This window comes from Dromiciops gliroides, chromosome 6, assembly GCF_019393635.1.
Source record: "Dromiciops gliroides isolate mDroGli1 chromosome 6, mDroGli1.pri, whole genome shotgun sequence".
In the NCBI taxonomy this organism is placed as follows: Eukaryota; Metazoa; Chordata; class Mammalia; order Microbiotheria; family Microbiotheriidae; genus Dromiciops; species Dromiciops gliroides.
Window position 1 is genome coordinate 211658312 of NC_057866.1, and position 6886 is coordinate 211665197.

Below are 6886 nucleotides of genomic sequence, written 5' to 3' on the forward strand. Positions count from 1 at the left end.
TTGGATTAGTTGGAAAGGTTCTTGAGGACCAAGAGACTGAGCACTGATTTTCAGAGGATCTGTGCAATTAAGTGCATGCAGTGTGGCTCATAATTTAGAAGGGTGGCCACCAGGTGATGAATTTATGTGAAACCATGAACTTTCGAACTGAATGAAGTTGGAAGCAACTAGTCTGCATCCTGGAAGGGAAAACCCACACAGATGAAAACAGGGGTCTAATGACAAATGGTCTAAGACTGATTAAAACTCAATGTCAATGTATACAGACTCACGAGAGGCAACACAAATGGTCAGAGTTGGCCTCTTCCTCAGGAAGACTCATACTGGCTGGGTGACCCTGAAATTCCAGTCTACCAAAAAAAACCCCCCTCACATTTAAATAAAGCTAATATTTACAGTGTACTTTGCTCACAAGAATTTAGTGTGGTAGGTGTTATCATCGCTAAAGGAGATAATATGAGGCTCACAGACTTTACATCAAGTCCTGACATCAAACAAATATCCTAAGAATCAAAGGTAAAATCTGAACCCAGAACTTCCTAATTCCAAGCCACCCAACATCCTATCTACAAAGCCAGGATGCTAAATTATATTTCCTATAAAACACCAAGGGGCAAAATAGTTAGTTCCAGCTTTTCCCTAATTAGCTTCTAAGAAGTTTCTAGGGCTAGAGAGGACTTTAGAAATCACCCATCCTAACCCATCATTTTATAAGATGAGTAAAATGAGGCCCTGGGTTAAGTAACTTAATAAAGGGCATGGAGTCACTAAAGGGTAATAATCCTGGTTACCACACGGCTAGACAGAGCCAGGGTGGGAACTGATCCGTGTCTTTCTGACTTCAAATTCTGTCCTCTTTCCTCTACCACATGCTGTCTCTCATTATAATATATACAATGGGGGGGGAAACGGCTTTGCAATCCTTAAACCCAGGACTCCACTGTTACTTGAAAAATTCACATTCCACGCAAAAGCATTAAAAATTGTTCCTAATTCACGTAGCATCATCCCAGCTCAGGGCAAAATGAATTTATTGGTAAGGACACTATGGCTCCTCAGTAATGCAAGCACTGGTAAATTTTCCTCTTTCTACCCTCCATTAAAAACAACTTTTTCTTTATTAAAAAAAAAAAGCGCTTAATTCAGAGTAAACCAATCAGAATCATTAAAAGCCCCGTTGACTTGGGATGAAAAGTGTGTCGTTCCCTAAATTAACCTTCAAAGAAATCCTGAAACAAACGACTTCAGGCCTGCTTTAGGGAACAATTCCCAGTCTCACAAAAGGCTGAGCCCAAACTACCCATTGGGAGAACGTGCAGCTTTTCCAACCAACAGGCCGGTGCACTTTACAAGGGTCCCAATTAAATCCGGACTGCTCACCCCTTCCAAGGGGCTACAAAACTCCGGGTGGCCCGAGAGAACTCTGCAGACTCTTTCCAGTATTTCTACTGGCTGCTCTACCTGCTTCCCTTCCCCTCTTAATAAAATTACTAGTTTTTTTGTTTGTGTTTTAACTTAAACCGGAAGCGGAGTTAACATTCATTAACCAGCACAACTTTTTTTTTTTTTAAGCCACCGGAACAGACGAAACCAACAAAAACAACAAAATGAGGCAGACACTTTTTTAAAAAGAATGTGTATGTTTCCAGGGCTTCCCAATTCCTCGCTGGAATTTTTAAAGGGAGAACAGCCTGGGGGGATGGGAAGGGGGCGGGGGGGGGGGGGAGACAGGTAACAGCACTTTGCAAGGCTCGGACTGCAAACTGATCTTTCAATCCCCAAGGCTTTGATTTCACTTGGTTGTGGCAACAGGACAATGGCCCCGTCTCGGCAGGAGCCGCCACAGCCCCGCAGCCTGCACCCGAGCAGTAAGCCCCCCGACACACACACACACACACACACACACACACACACACACACACACACACACACACACACACTCGGGTCTGGCTAACATTTGTCTTAGCGTGGATTTTGTGTACAGGTAACATCGCTATCTGTTGCTCTTCGGGGGCTGAGCTTGCTTCCTTCTACATCCCTTATAACAAAGTTGAATACACGCACGCACACACACTCACATACACACACACACACAAACAACACGCGCGTCTTGTTTTTCCCTGTGCGCCTCTATCTACCCACCCCGGCAATGGGCATCCCCCAGTGCCTGGCCCCGTGCCCGGCCTCCGGGCACGGCTCACACGGGGTTCCCCCCTTCCAACTTTCCCAAGGCAGAGCCTCCGAGTCGCTCCATTCCCGCCCCCGCCCCCTTGGAAGCTGCAAGTTCTCGGCGTCCAGATCCGGGTCCGGGGGACCCGAGGACAGACAGAAAGTCTCCCCGGCCGCAGGCGCGAGCTCCCCTCTCGCTCCCTCCGCCTCCATTCCCCGACTCCGGCTCCGGACAAACTTTCCTGGAAAGTTTGCAGCAGTCGGGGGGGCCCCGAGCACTTCTCAGGCTCACCTTCAGGCTGCCCTAGTCCCGGGGAGAGGTCTGCAGCGGAGCCTATCCGGGAGGTCGCGGTCTTGCATGATCTCCGTCCGTCCTGGCCAACCCGTCCCCCTCTCTTCCCCTCTCCGTCCTCCACCCGCTCCCCCGCGGCTCCCTCGAGACGCAGTCGTCGCCTCTCTCGGGAGCCCGGGAGCCCTCTCACGCTCTCGAGGTGCCGGAGGGAGATCCCTCCGCCTGCTGCAACTTACAGGAGCGCCGGCGCTCGTTTCTGTGGCATGGAAAAAAAAACTAAACTAAACCGCACACTTTCCCAGACTCCCGGACTCTGAACCATATGGCTCCTAAATGATTATACCCTGCAGATCAAAGATCCACGCTCTTGCTTTTATAGAAGCACATTCACTAGGGGGAAGGGACAAGTGAGCATTTAGGGGCTTTCTCTTTTTTTAATCCACCCTTCTAAGAACGGGTTTGAATGCCGTAATCCTGGTTGGACTTTTCCAAGCAATTTAAAATGCACACCAGGATTTTGGTCCGGGAAATTTCAAACGAGTCTTAAAAGGAGGAAAGCCTTCCATGAGTCCTTTTTATGTTTGCAATTCTTCAACCCGTAAAATCTGCCGATTAGTCCTTAAATAGACATCTACCCTTCTCTTCAAATTTACAAGTCTATCACAGCTTCATAAACCTGAAAGATTCTTCCACACAGACTAGAACCAAATAGTCCCGGGAGGGGGGGGGGGAGGCGAAATGGAAGTGTTTCGCCGGTAGTTTTGGATAAAGCCTAAACTCAGATCTGCCTAAACCTACCACGAGGGGAAACTGAAGCACTCAACCGCCAACCGAGGACCTAAGGAAGCCAAATACTTTAGGCAAAACACCAACTTAGCAAGTCCAAGACAGTTTGCAATCAAAGCCAGCGCGTTATTTAAAAATCAAAGGGTGGGGGAAAGGGGAGGAGTGAGGAGGAGGTGAAGCAAAGAATAAGGGACTGCAGGCGTAGGAAGAGGGAGAAGGAGGGAAGGGGAGAGAGGGAAAGAAACAGAGAGACAGAGACAGTCAGAGACATCAGAAAAAATAGAAAAATCCAACCGGAAGCTCAAAAATACAGACTAGGAAGTCCATTGAGAATAGAGGGATCTCAAATGATCCTCAACTCCAGCAACTTCATTCTAGCTCACAAAATACTGCAGTTATGATTCGGAGAGTGTTCCTTCATATTCTTAACTCCATCTTTTATAGAAGAAACATTTCCCAATGAGTTCAATCGGAATTAGATGTACCTCAAACCACTCTGAGCCTGAATTTCCCATCTCTAAAATGAAGAGATTGGGCTAGCATCTCTCAGGTCCTTTTCTAGCATATTAATATACAAAGTCTAGACAGTTATGGATGTATGGATGGGGGGAGGGGGTCTCCCAAAGGAAGGTAAGGCACATTTTAGAAAGTTAGCTCACATTCCACCGTGGTATAGACAAAGAAGATTTAATTTGGGGGAAAGAGGGCTGTAAGAAGAGCAGAGAACCCTACTGCAGGCTGCGGGAGGCGGATTCCCTGGTTCAAAGTTTATCCACCCAAACACCATTTCCTCAATGACCTTAACATTGGTAGTTGAGGACTAGATGTAGAACAGATTTGTGGCAAATGGGAAAATACAAAACATTCAGAATCTGTTTACGACGTTAAACTGAATGCTGCGTTTTCCTCAGCACTAGGAACCCCCCACTTGTGATCACACTTGAGAACACACACACACACACACACACACACACACTTTCTCCCCCACGATTACACACATTTAAGCTAAGCTACAAACGTAAAGACATCTTCTGGGCAAACCTCTCCTGGTCAATTTGATTTATATACCAGACCACAAACATAAAATACTGCGATTGTGGCAGCTCTAGCTATTAGTAGCATGGGCAAAATACAATCACAATTCTCAGTTTCTAGAGGAGAAATTGACTGCTGCACCCGCCTTCCCACTACTAAGGATAAATAGCAACAAGCTACTGGTGTATACAACCGCACATTAAAGATCAATGATCCCAATGAATTCCTTGGAGTAATTGATATTTATTAATAAATAATGCCGCATAATCAGGGTGAAACATTTTGTTTGGGAATTCCGATTTGCCGAGCTACCCAAGAATCCAGGTTGCCTGGCAGGAGTTGGAGATGATCACCCCAGGAAATGGGCTAGGGCCATAAATGACAGAGCGGCACATTCTGTAGACACTGGCGCTGCCACGTTTTGAGGGGTATTTTGAATTGATCCGTTAGCCCAAATGCCCGGAGGATCAATCAAGGGTGGTTTTATCTACCACCCAAAATCCCAACATCTGAGAACTAGGGATCAAAATAATCCCCATTCAATCCCCAAGCTTGTCTTTGAATCGTAGATCTAAGTAGCCTCGGAAAATACCATAAGGGGGATGCCATTACCAGTAGGTGCCTAGATCTTTATCCCGCAACCCACAGGCTCCCCCCGGCTTTACACCGGGATTGTCAGCCTGCCCTGACTCACAACTGCGGTCAGGAAACGAGAATCGAGAAGATAACCTCAAGATGAACAGGTAGGGATGGGGGAGGGGTTGAGGTGGAAACTGGTGGACAAGAGGATGGGGGCGACCGCGACGTCCCTAGAGTGTCGGGACACTACCGAAGTTTGCAGTCTGCGCAAGGAAAAGCAGCAAGAAGTCGCCTTACCCGCCTGCATTTACTAGAGGGCGCTACATCCCAATATATCACCTGGTCCCCGTTGTTCTTCTTCCCAGGGCACCATTTCTATAACAAGTTACACTCAAAAATAATGCAAAAGCAGCATATCTTTGCAAATTGTTTTAACTGGCCCGTATTTATGCGTTTTTAGGGCTCCCCGTACGCTTTTTTACCTACGTGTCCCTCTCTTAGGGGTAGGTAACGCGCACCTACTTTTTGTGTGCATTGGGGTAAATGAAGGAAGGTAAGTCTCAAATTCAGCGTTCATTTTAGACTGGGGGAAAAAAGAAATCGAAGCATTAAATAGTGTACTACTCACCAGGCCAGCGGAAGCCTCCTCGCTCCACTTTAAAAGTCTCTTGCAGCTCCGTTAACCCACCCTCCCCACGGTTTGATTAAAGCACCCCCAAAGCCCAGAAAACCCCGTCGAAAGTACCAACTTTTCCCCTTGCTTCGGTTCTTCAGCATTTCCCCCACGAAAATGAGACCCGCCGCTGCTCCCCGCATCCAGGCGGCCGCATTGCCCAAGACTTCCAGCCGATCTTAAAAGTTGGACAGAAAAAAAGGAGACGAAATAGGGAGAGAGCTGGAGCAAATAATGGACGAGAGGAAATCCAAGTTGTTCAGGACATGTCCAGGCAACGAATAGGGAGAGCGGAGTTGAGTTGCAGCAGAGAACTGCGGCGGATCAGTGACTCCGGCTTTCTTTCTCACTCACTCCCTCTTGGACTTGGCTCAATGGAAAGGGGTTTGGGGGGGGGCGGGGGGGAGAGGGAGAAGGGGAGGGGGAGGGGCGAGGGCGGGGAATTTAGTGACGTCACAGCCCCTCCCTCTCTCTTACCCTCCCTCCCTCCCCCACACCTCTGGACAGTCGGGATTCTCCAGCGGTGCGGGCCACAGCAATAGAGGCTGCAGCGGTGGCGGCGGCAGCCCGATCGTTTGTCGTCTGTCTTTCTGTCTGTCTGCCTGACTGCCTTGTCTCTCCCTCTCGTTATCAGGAGAGGAAGCCTTCTTTCTTACTCCGCTCCAACCCTCCCTCCCTCAGCTCAGCTGTGGCCTGGGAGCACCTGAGTGGGAGCCTCCCTCCTTTTCCTGCAAGCCCCAGGGCAGTGTTTCTCAAACCTGTGACTTGCAGGTGATGGTCTTCCTCCTTTCTGCAGCCGGGAATTAGTTGCAACATGTTGCTGCTCCAATTCCTGCCAGGCTTGTGAATAAGAATCTTGGCGTAGTCAATTGCTTGCTAGTCTCGGACTTTCTCCTTTAACCCCCTTCAACTTTGGCTGTTTTGGTTCCAAATTAAGCTGCTTGTCTTTCTTTCTTTAAGTTATTTCTCGATCTGCCTTCGCAGTAAAGCCCCTAGCCTTATTTTACTGTTAAATGCTATTTCGAGTGCTGCTAGATTTTTAAAATGTACTCGGGAGACACATACGAGTTTTATTTATTTGGAGAGATGGGTTTTTCCTTTTTTATTTTCCTTCCGCTTCATCTGTAGTGAAATTTGCTGATAGATTAGCACAAGCATTCACAAAGAACAGAGATTTTAGGTTTGTAAGAGACGGAAATTATCGTCCAATTCTTCCCGTTTCAGTTCAATAAATGCGCATTAATTGCTGACTGTGTGTAGTTGCCTGTGCCCTGGGGAGATAGAAGTTTGATTTAAACATAATCTAGGCTGAGGATAGGACATAAGCATAGACACTAATTTAAAATAATACA

The 6886-nt window shown here is 47.5% G+C and overlaps 1 protein-coding gene across 8 annotated transcripts in view; it reads right to left on the reverse strand.

Moving 5' to 3' along the window:
- The window catches only part of FAT1 (FAT atypical cadherin 1), a 169644-nt gene extending 163752 nt beyond the window's left edge, over positions 1-5892 (reverse strand). For 7 of the 8 annotated variants that reach the window (XM_043970380.1, XM_043970379.1, XM_043970376.1 and 4 more), the window contains exon 1: positions 5490-5892. The gene's annotated coding sequence lies outside the window, so the exon portion shown is untranslated. Of the gene's footprint in view, positions 1-2461; positions 2572-5489 lie in introns of those variants that run through there. The other variant, XM_043970374.1, reaches the window with a different exon arrangement.
- Between the last annotated feature and the right edge of the window lie 994 nt (positions 5893-6886).